This window comes from Tursiops truncatus, chromosome 16, assembly GCF_011762595.2.
Source record: "Tursiops truncatus isolate mTurTru1 chromosome 16, mTurTru1.mat.Y, whole genome shotgun sequence".
Taxonomy (NCBI): Eukaryota; Metazoa; Chordata; class Mammalia; order Artiodactyla; family Delphinidae; genus Tursiops; species Tursiops truncatus.
In genome coordinates, this window is record NC_047049.1 from 19806925 (window position 1) to 19819006 (window position 12082).

General features: G+C 43.1%; 1 pseudogene; it reads right to left on the reverse strand.

The window, feature by feature from the left end:
• Positions 1–1468: 1468 nt before the first annotated feature.
• The window catches only part of LOC101338671 (nitric oxide synthase-interacting protein pseudogene), a 65769-nt pseudogene continuing 55155 nt past the window's right edge, over positions 1469–12082 (reverse strand).

Sequence of the window (12082 nt, forward strand, 5' to 3'; positions counted from 1 at the left end):
CTCATCTGGTTGGAGTCTCACTAACACCCCTTGTGCTTGGACTGCCTTGCAAAAATAAACAGGTGACTTGTATTCACATCAAAGTGTGAGAAGCAGTGTTTTCTATCAGGATGACTTGGCTCACACCGTTCCCACTAGCTGCAGGTGACCCCCACCCATCCCTGCCTGTGGAGTTCTACACGCTTCATAACAAAATGAAGCCTTCTTTGATTAACCATGTCCCTTTTCTGAAGCACGTATTTGCAAACCATTTGGGTAGCACTGAGTGAAGGGTGATCGTGCCTGTGCCTGTCGTATCCCCTCTCCCACAGGAGAGGTGGTAGAGTGCAGCAGTTGGTCTCCTGAACACTGAATCCAGATTGCTGGGGTTCAAAGCCCAGCAACTCCAATCACTACGTAGTGACCTTGAGCAAGTTACTTAACTGTGTCTCAGTTTCCTCATATGTATAGTGACGATAATAATAGCATTCTCCTCTTTTTTTTAAATTGAAGTAGAGTTGATTTACAATGTTGTGTTAGTTTCAGGTGTACAGCAAAGTGGTTCAGTTAGATATATACTTTTTCAGATTTTTTTTCCATTCTAGGTTATTATAAGATGTTGAATATAGTTCCCTGTGCTGTACAGTAAATCCATGTTGCTTATCTACTTCAGGTATAATAGTTTGCATCTGTTAACTCCATACTCCTAATTTACCCCTTGACCCCTCCCTTTCCCTTTTGGTAACCATAAGTTTGTTTCCTATGTCTGTGAGTCTGTTTCTAAGTAAGGTCATTTGCATTATTTTTTAGATTCCACATATAAGTGATATCATGTATTTGTCTTCTTCTGACTTACTTCACTTACTGTGATAATCTCTAGGTCCATCCATGTTGGTGCAAATGACAATATTTCATTCTTTTTTTATGGCTGAGTAATATTGCACTATCTATCTATCTATCTGTCATCTATCTATTCCACATCTTCTTAAACTAATTGTCTGTTGATGGGCACTTGGGTTGTTTCTACTTCTTGGCTATTGTAAACAGCGCTGCTATGAATACTGGGGTGCATATATCTTTTTGAGCAAGAGTTTTCAGCTTTTCTGGATATATGCCCAGGAGTTGAATTGCTGGATCATACGGTAGTTCTACTTTCAGTTTTTTGAGGAACCTCCATACTGTTCTCCATAGTGGCTGCACCAATTTACAGTGTAGGAGGGTTCCCGTTTCTCCACGCTCTCTCCAGCATTTATTATTTGTTAACTTTTTGAATAGCATCCACCTCTTGGGCTGCTAATGAGGATCTATTAACAAATACATATAGGATACTTAAAACTGTGCCCAGCAACCCTGGCACTCAAGAAATGGCAGTTTGGTATTACTGAGGGCAGAAAGTACGTTATTCCCCTTAAAATCCCAGCTAGCACCCGATACAGTACCTGGCATACAACATGTGCTCAGCTAACAAAATGGAGGATGTGCTCACCAGCTACCGTAGTGGCCTGGACTTCTCCACCTGCAGCTTCACTCCGGAGCCGCTGCAGCACGATGATGCCGCGGTCCGGGAGCTTCTCCGGTTCACGGGGTCCACGTGGTCCTTGCGAACCGGCTTCTCCACGCGTTCCAGGGTGCCCACGGCTCCAGAGGACCGCAGCCCGGCGCTCGGCGAAGCGCTCCTCAGGCTCGCAGGTCCTGGCGCACAGGCAGTGCTTGCCGCGCGTGACGAGCCCCACGCGGTTCACCGAGCTGTGGAGCGGCCTGAAGCACACGGGCGTCAGGGGGGACGTGCAGACATGCGCAGCGCTTCCCGAACGTGGGCCAGGTCACGAGGCGCGACGGCTTCTCCTGATTCGTGGCCGTCTCCTCAGGGGTCAGCGGCGGGATCCAGACGCTGGGCAGCGCTTTGTCCTTGTCCTTGCGTGCAGGGCCCGTACTGGGCCCCGTGGGGCATCGCTTGGGTCGTTCCCCGAGGCGGCCTTGGGCGTGAAGGGGTCGAGGGGCCGGCTCTCGGTGGCCGCCTACTTCTCCAGGAAGCCCCCTGCCGGGTCCTGCGCTGCCGCCCTCTGCAGCTCCTTTTGTTTCTCACGCCCGGCGCCCTGCTGCTTCTTGTAGGCCTTCACCTGCGGCGCAGTCTCCTTCTTCTTTTAGTTCTTATGTTATCTTCACCAATGATCGACAAGACCGCGCATTCTATTGGCCCCAGCTGGGCCCCATCCCTTTTGGAAGTTGTTAGTGGGTGTCTTGTGTTGGAGAAACTTCCACTTATTACACGGTAGATGTTATCTTCTGGGGAAAGAAAACTAAGACAACAACAACAAAGTGGGTTTATTTAGCTCCTGCGCCTGGGAGCCAACATTTTAAATCTACATGTGGGCACATCAGTTCAGCAGTAGTTGAACAAAGCCATTCAATCCTCTGGTTCTTTAACTAACTGGCATGTTATTACCGTCTTGTCTCCTGATCAACCCTGAGGTCCTTTGAAATACCCACACATGGAATGAAATGTGCATTTTAAGTTATCTTTTCATCCATGGGGTTTACGACTGCACCCGACACCATAATCCTGACATGGGGAATTATATCAGAAGGAGAGCAAATAACTTCACTCTCTTCCCCCTTCCCTGTGGGAAAGACTATTTTTCCATCTGCTGAACTGAGGACTTCGGGTCAGGAGCCAATCACTCAAGGCGCTGTAGGGGTAGAACAGTCTGCACAGATTTTCCTACAGATCGCATGGCCCAGCAACTCTTCTACTTCCTGTCCTGGAATTGAGACACAGCTGTGCCTGGAGACGGCTGAAAAGTGCTGATGCCCTGCTTGAAAATTGTTAACATCCATATGGATAAATCTTTATTAAACTTACTCTATTATTATTACTAGTCAATAGTGTTTATTTTATGTAAAGTGCTTAGAACAGTGTCTGGCACAAGATAAAGACTTATGTATTGGCTAGTCTCTCTCTATATTATACAACTACTTGGTATGTACTTCATTCTTTTTAAACATTCCATGTTTATGATAACTTTTCTTTTGCTCTTTATTTTCTTCTCAAAACCCTTTATGAGGAGGGGAGAAAGAAGATACTGGCTCCATGTGTTTAAGGAGAAAACTGAGGCTCAGGTATTTGTGGAATGTGGAGCATAATTGCAGAAACTGGTTTTCTGACTTTGACGCTAGCACTTTCCATAAATCAATCCTCTCCCAAGGGCTGGATGGATAGGGGACTGGATGGATCCAATGATTAATGTTCCTATTTTTCCGAGAATGGTATTTTCCTGAACTGAGGAAATAGCATGTCCATAACAGACCAGGGAATCAACCACTTGGAGGCAAAACCTTCCCTCTCAAAAATGTTAATGCTAATTCCATGCTAATAATGATGCTAATGATAATAAATCCAATGCATTAGAGCAACAAATATGAACGCTGAAAGTCAGTTTGCTCCAAATCAGAGTCTCAGGTGGGAGGTCTAACTACACATTTATGGCACATGGGGGAGTCCTCGGTGGGTCACATTCGTGATGGAAGTGGTGGCAGAGGCCCTACGTGGCTGAGCTGCTGATCTGACAACATCCACTTATGTTTTGCACACAAGTCTTCATATCAATTGTTCCTAGAATATTTCAGAAATCTTCAAAGGTATAATCTAGTTTTACAAAACATTATTTTGTGGACACCACAGAGGCAGTTTGGTTGCCACACATTTAATGGACAAAAATCCTGATGGGCTTGGGTGAAGTTTATCTTTCATGATTTACTATGGCTATTACTACTGCTACCATTTCCACAACAGTGATTCCAGTGGTTTGCAAGGATGTAGCACTGTTGAGTTTAAAAGCTTCTTTGTCTGACCACTGACCTGCGTTCTGTTTGCACAACAGCATTATGCACTAAGACATCTGGCCTCTTGCAGCTGTGGTGCTGAGGCTACTGGGGTTAAGTGATTTGGCTGCACGGTGGATTGGTGAGACAGCACGGACTCCCAGTTCACTCTTTTCCCCCTCGACTATGAGGACCAAGTGACCAGGATGTGGGAACACTGTGGCAGCATGCTGGGTTCAGGAGGGGCATGCCACTGCAAGCCTGGTGGTGTACCTCTTGGCCCCAGACTGATTCCTTTTTGCTGTGGGATCTTAATCAAGTTACTATGCCCCCTGGATTTTAGATTAGTTCTCTGAAAAGTAATCAGGATGGATAAAGCATCTTTAAGTTGCACCCCCTCCTCTTGTCTTATCACTCTTAGGCTCAGAAGAAACACGCTGAGAGTGCCGGCGCATGCATCTTCCTTTGCCTAGCCAGTACAGAGCAGAGATTTAGAAAAATGAAGGAAGAATGGAAAGAAAGCCAGAATGCCTAGTGAAACCACCCCCCATGACGTAGTTTCACCCACTTCCAAGTCCCCCGGAGGTGTTTCTTAGGAATCCAGATGTGTCTGTGTTGCAGAAAAGCATGGCTGCCGATCAGCCAGTCATGTTTGGTTGGAGGCCACAAGAAACAATGGTACAGATCTTGGAGAGCATCTGGTCGAAAGCCCAGATAACGAACCTGAGGCTCAGAGGGCAGGAGAGTTTCCCAAGGTCACATGGTAAAACAGAGACAGAGCTGGTGACTATCCCCTGCCCTTCTAGGATGGATGACATGTTTCCAATGAAGTTCAGTCTTGGTCTACTACCAGGTCTTACCTTCATGAGAGCAGGACCCGGGCTGTCTTTCTCACTCCCATATCTCCAGTCTCCAGCACAGGGCCCAGCACAGGTGGATGCTCAAGAAATAGCTGTTGAATAGTTGAATAGATGAATGAACTGATGAAAAAAATGGCCGAACAGAAGGATGCAAAATTTAGATCATTCTTCTCATTCCATGGGCACAGACGGCCTACACTTCAGTCCCTGTCCCAGCCTCTTTACATAGACTTGGATGTTGAAGTGATCCAAGCAAAAGAGTCTGGCTAGGTCTATACAGGTCCATTCTTGTCATTTGAAAACAAGCTCACAAGACCGTGAATGTCCCACACTATTAGAAACCTCGTTCTCATAACATAAAGACAATCAACTTCTGAGTGAAGTAAGTCAGACAGAGAAAGAGAAATATCATATGCTATCGCTTATATGCAGAATCTAAAAAGAAATGATACAAATGAACGTATTTACAAAACAGAAACGGACTCCCAGACCTAGAGAATGAACTTATGGTTAAGGGTGGAGGGAAGGGATAGTTAGGGAGTTTGGGATTGACGTGTACACACTGCTATATTTAAAAAGGATAACCAACAAGGACCTAGTATATAGCACAGGGAACTCTGCTCAGTGTTATGTGGCAGCCTGGATGGGAGGGGAGTCTGGGGGAGAATGGATACAAGTATATGTATGGCTGAGTTGCTTTGCTGTGCATCTGCTGTGCACAACATTGTTAACTGGCTATACTCCAATATAAACTAAAAAGTTAAAAAAAAAAAGATAATTACCTTCTGGGGTACTGGGCCAGGCCAAGACAAGCCTGTCCAAGGGGGCAGAAATAAAGCCCAACTTTAATATATGATTTGGTTAGGAGTCAGGGCTGGCCTCAGAAAAGTTGTAAAATTGAAAATCTGGTCTTTGGTTACTGTTCCCCCAACCAACAGCATAGTAGTGCCCAGTATTCTAGATATTTCCATCGTGGTGCCTGGAAGTGCAATTTATGATTTGAACATATCCTTCATCAAAACTCCCATGGCCTCAATGCTTTATTCTCAGCTATTGGAGAAGATATGTATGTTTCCACTGAGTCATTAATAGCTGATCGAAGTTCCCTATTTCATCTCTCTGAGGGGTATTTGCCTTTAACATTTAGAAGTTTCAGGCTCTTTTCTGACATAGAAATTTCAGAGGAATATTTTAGTCATGCAGGTGGGAGAAGGTTCATATCACATAGACATTTCTTATCTTTCATGGCAAACTTCTCTGTATACACACACATATGCACACGTATACATAAACATGCATATACAAATACAGGCAGAGTAATACTTCAAAGGAAACAGGAACCCCAGCCTTAAAGCCTAATAAATCTTGTTTCATCTTACTTATATTGGTCATTTCTGACTCATTTGCACCAGGAAGATCAGGTCTCTCAGCCCAATTCCTGTAAATAAAATATTTTATTTCCCGACGGATCTCAGACTTTTTAAGCTGTTAGTAAGTAATAAAATAGTTGTTTAATTAGGAATGTATTTATCACTACTAAATAACTGTTATATTTACATCATGTAAAAATGGCTTTTTAAAGAGGCAAATAAAAAGATGTTGTTAAGAATTTACTGAATCAAATGAAAGTTTTAAGTTTTATTGGAGAGGAATAAAGACCCCTAATTGGAATTGGTTTTATGGGCCTCTAGGACCATTAGAAATAGGGGCAGGAGATGAATTTGAGGGAAATGCAATCTAGCTGGATTCTCGCTAACCGCCCTCGTGCAGCTCTAGGTTGGATCTGGGCTAACACAAAGCCAGTGCCTGTCCTGCCTCCTCTGCTTCTTCCCACGTCACCCCCAGCTTCAGCTTGTTCATGATGGTTTGCATATCCCCATCTCCATGACAACTCTAGTCAAAGTCATTCTTGTCTCCTGCTCGGGCTAGTCCTGCAGCCTCCTAGCCAGTTCCCACACCTGCTCTTGCACCTCCAACCTGTTATCTACATTGTGGTTACATCAGAGGAAGAGCTCTTCTAAGGCCTTTCAATGACTGCTGTAATTCTTAGGATAAAATCCCGTGTCATTACCATGGCAGTGAGTTGGACATGGCCAATGATTAATCTCCCACTTTGCTGAGAACAGTTTGTCTTCCTTGGTTAATGTCCATGCCCAGAGTACATGGCAGGGGAAAACCATGGTGAGCCACCAATCTCCCTCCCAGAAACATCAATGGAAAAGCTTAATACATTTAGAGTAACAGAGCCAATAGTCAAAGGTCAGTGTGTGTCAAGTCAGTATTTCCAGGTGAATGTTAATTCCATTACATGGTACTTATAACACAGGATGGTACCCACATAGCGAGCCAGGTTAGTGATGAAAATGAGGGCAGATGCTCTCCGTGGATGACCTGATGTTCTTCTGAAAACACTTGCTTTATATTTTATATATAAATGATCTAATTAGTTTGAAATATTCCTGGATCTGTTAAAATTGTCACTTGGTTCTGCAAAAACATGTTACTATGAACAATAGTGAGGTGAGGTGAGGTGATCTCAAATCAAGCAATATATCATGTAGATGCCACCTATTAAACAAAGACAATTTTTTTGAAGTCTTTACTGAATTTGTTACAATATGGCTTCTGTTTTATGTTTTGGCTTTTTGGACTGGAGGCATGTGGGACCTTAGCTCCCCGGGATTGAACGCACACCCCCTGCATTGGAAGGCGAAGCCTTAACCACTGGACCACCAGGGAAGTCCCAAACAAAGAAAATTTTACGCCTTTACTGCAAATGATGTTTCATGATTTACTATTGCTATTGCTACTATTGTTGTCAATAACAATGATTTTTTAAATGTGGATATAGCACTTTATAGATGAAAAGAATCCTTGCATACATTAGATTCATACAACTGTACTACATATAGGTTAGATTGAGAGTCAACAATTTTTTTTCTGCAAAGGGCCAAATAGTAAATATTTTGGCCTGTGGATCATATGGTCTCTGTTAACTGTTACTCAACTCTTCCATTATAGGTATTTACAATAGGTAAATAAATGGGTATGCCAGTAAAACTTTATTTACCAAAACAAGTGTGTACTAGATTTGGCCTGTGGGCTGTAGTTTGCTGAACTCTGAGTTAGATCATGCAGAATTAACATCTTTCCTCCTGCAGCTGTGAAGCCTGAGGCCAAAGGGTTAAATGATTTTTCCAAGGCCATAGAATGAATTAGTGAAAGAACAAGGATGTGGCCCCATGCCATCTAGCTCCCAGTCTGTCTTCCCTCTACTGAACTGTGATGACCAACTTACAAGTAGAGTGTAACCCTGGGGCACCACGCTGTGTATCAGAAAGGGTACATCACTAGAAGTCTGCAGATCTGGGCCCTGGCCCTAATTGGCTTCTAGTTAGATGTGACCTTAATCAAGTCACTTCACCTTCTTTAGCTTCAGTCGATTCATCTAAAGAATGAGGAGATTGGTTGAGGAATCTTCCCTCTGGCTTTAAAATGCTGTATTTTTAAGATGAGGGATGGGGAAGAAATATTTTATTGTGAAGTATTTGAACTGATCATTTTTTACAAATTTTGCAGTATTTATTTACACAGAAGTCATTATTAACCAACCAGCAAATATTTACTGGGCCTGTTATGCTGTGAAAAGATGGAAAAAATATCTGACATAGTCTTTGTATTTAAATAATTAATAGTTGTGAAGAAAAGCAATTCCTAGCATTTATAGAAAATGAGTAAATAATCAGTGTAAGAAGCATTGCTCAGAAGGCATGGTAAGTTCCTTTGGGTTTCTGAAGACAGACGTCAGTGAGAGCAGCAGCTCTCAGAGACAACCGCATGGAAGGGCTAGACAATGCTCTGGGATTAGAGGATGGGCAGTGGGGTGGCAGTGAAGAGAAGCATTCCAAGAGGCAGGTGTGAAAACCTATGTACACAAGTTGCTCATGTGGGTTGCAGCAAGTCAACGGGTTTGATTAGGCTAGATGGTGTACATTGGGGAAGGTAGGAATTATTGATTTTGCATCACTTTTTTTATTAGTTGGACTATAGCACCATTAAAAAAATACACAGCACAAAAACCTTAGCTTTGCCATTTGTCACAGAAAAGGTTTTGCTCCAATTAGTGCTCATCTGGGAGGTCTGCCTAGATTTCATCCTATTTTGAGGCTCATCATGAGGCACCTCTTGTGGAACAGCTGAAAATTCATGATCATTCACTCAGGTCTCTTATCTCAAATCCCCAGAAGAAAACTAGCCATTCCAGCTTCCTACGGGGTGGTGTGATGAGGGGAGGGCTTCATTCCTTCCATCCCTGAAGACCTGAAGTTAGGAATGAGGCCCTTTTCTTCAATCTCTTCAAGCTCTTTTTCTCAAACAGAGAGGCAATTCAGACGAGGGTATTTTGGTAATTAAAGCCAATTCTCTTCAACAAGCAAAGGTACTTGGATTGCAGTGTGTGAGGTTGGCTGTTTCTTAACGAATGTGTTTCACCACAGGTTCTCTAACCTGGATGTCCCCTATTTTTCCCTACCAGGCTTCTGAGATGACCCACAGAGAGCCAACTGGAAACCTTTGAGAGTAAAACCCTGGGACACGTGTGCTACGTCCATTTAGTCAACACATTACACAGCTAAAGGGATGCTCTCCAACGGTGGAGCTAACATTTGTGGAGCCCTTCTAAAGACGAATTATTGTCCTAGGTTTTAGTTTTCAAACGTTATGAGAAATCCCATCCAATCCTCCTAATAGTCTTATATTTCTGTCCTCATTGTATAGATGAGGAAGGAGGCTGAGCCTCACTAAGGCTAAGTTGCTCGTGTTTGACAAGCTGCAGAGCACGGGTTTGAAAAAGGGCAGTTTGATTCCCAGGATTTCATGATTCACTAAGTTAATTCAAAATTGAGCTGGAAACCATCATGTTTTGACACACTTAGGTTAACAAGCTTAACCTTAAGATAGGTAGAAAGGCAGACAAACATATCCTCAAGGTTGTGGATGCATTCCTAGTTGCCATGGAGATAATACCAAGCGTGAGAGATGTATTGGAGGAGAGGGATGGAATATATCAGAGAGTTATCACTCAGGCTCAGAAAACAAAGGCTTTACTGATTGTGTCAAGGTATACTTGGTCCTCTCTCCCTCTACACACAGGGCAATTGGAGACAGCACGGAAAAACTGGAGCCCCAGTGAAGCCCCCCCGCCCAATGCCATGGTCTCACCCAGCCTCTACACCCCTTCGGATGTGTTCCTCAAAATTTCACGTGGGTCATGGTTATTAGTCTTCAGGTTATATGTGTTTAGGGTCCTGAAGCTGGAAGACTTCTACCAGGGCCCCAAAAGTCCCTCCAATTGAAAAGGCTCTGTATATGCTGAGATGAATTGGAAGTTACCATTAGAAGAAACAAGAAAAGTTTAACTTCCAGAAAATGATCGAAAGGAAACACTCTTTAATGTAGTGAGACTTATATTTCAATATAGAGTTAAAAATTAGGTAATGGGAGCAGTGTTTATGGACAAGTTGTTGATCTCTACAATCCTCAGTTGCCTCATACATAAAATGAGAATGTAAAGATCTACCTCTTTTTGTTTGTTTGTTTTGTTTTGTTGGTGAGGATCAACTAAGAAAATGTTTACCATGGGGCCCTTTGGCAGGTACTTAATTGCAGCTATTGTACATGCATAGGTAGCTTGGCATGTATTGAATTGTAGGAACCAGTAAAGTGTAGTAGTTACAATACCTATGACTCATACTAGCTGTGAGATCTTAACCAAGTTAAACTCTGTGCCTCAGTTTTCAAATCTGTAAAATGGGGTTCACAATATTACCCATTGTGTGGTACTTAAGGAAATAAGGCAGCATGTGTAAAGTCCTTTGGACAGTGCCTGCCATGCGGTGAGCACTCAGTCAACTTAATTGCCACTACTATCATCATCACATCAAAAATGCATTTCCCTTACGAATGAGCTTCAGCCCAAAGACTAAGGTCTTTGCAACAACAAAATCTTTTATTTAAGTTTTAAAGTAAAAGATAAGACTACTGCTGGATAGGAAAGGTCTCTTTACCAAATAAAGGTCACAGCATCCTCCTAAACCATACCAGTGCTGATGCTGACTCTGGTCTCCAATTACTGGGAGTGCCTCTTTATTGGCTGCCCCCTTCTCTCTGATGCCCTGTGTTAATGATGCTGACTGAAGCAATCACACAAAACTCGCAGGGTGAGAGGGCTCTCTGGTTATGGCATCTCATGCACTTGCTGTATTAGCCTTTTAACAAATATGTAGACGTTCCTAAATTATTAACTTTTTCCAAAGTGATATTTGATGGCAAAAGTAATGTCTGTGTGGAGTATTAAGTGACTTTTAAGAAAAAAGCTGAATAATTTGACAGTGTTAAAATTATGCTGTCGGGGCTTCCCTGGTGGCGCAGTGGTTGAGAGTCCGCCTGCCGATGCAGGGGACACGGGTTCGTGCCCCGGTCCGGGAAGATCCCACATGCCGCGGAGCAGCTGGGCCCGTGAGCCATGGCCGCTGAGCCTGCGCGTCCGGAGCCTGTGCTCCACGACGGGAGAGGCCACAACAGTGAGAGGCCCACGCCGCAAAAAAAGAAAAAAAAAATTATGCTGTCAAAGATTCCATTTTCTCGGAGCCATCTTTATCCTGGCTTCAATTGCACAGACTATCATCATGATGGTAAGATTTATTTTTCCTCAAATTGCAACATGGTAGCCAGTTTTATAGGGAGTGGAGCTATGGTGCCCACTTTTCAGAAAGGTGCAAGATACATGGCATCACTAAATTAGGCGATGATGTCCCTGATTAGGAGAAGACTTGAAACAAAGAGATCAGAGAACACAGGCTTTGTGGATCCCTGTTTAGATGGTAAACAATATTTAATAACCAGTGATTCATTTATTGGCAGGAAGACAGAAAGATCTCTTGTTGCAGGGAACGGGAGTTTGACCTCTCTTGTGCAATTTTCTGCATTTTGCATTCTCATGCATTAAATATAGAGCATGCATTATTCACCCTTGAAAGCTATTTCAAGGACTGTGTGTAGTTTCTCCTTATAACCTCAGGAATTTCACACATGATTCTTTAGAGACAGATAATGATCTAGTGCTTAGGACCAGGAGGTGGAGTCGGTCTTGGCTTTTCTCCTTCAAACTGGTACTTGTGTGCTGTAAGGCAGTGTGATCAGTCTGCATTTAGTGGGCTTCCCAGATGTTCATTTGTGTTCGATATCATGGATTGAATGATTTTAAAGAGTGCTTGTTTTGTGCTAGGTCCTGGGGGCCATACTCAGGAAACATAAGATATGTCTCAGGTATTACAAGGGTATTGGAGAATTAAGACTTGTATATATGAAAACTTGGAGGACAAAACAAAACTCTGTACTATCAGGTGTGAATGGAATATAAT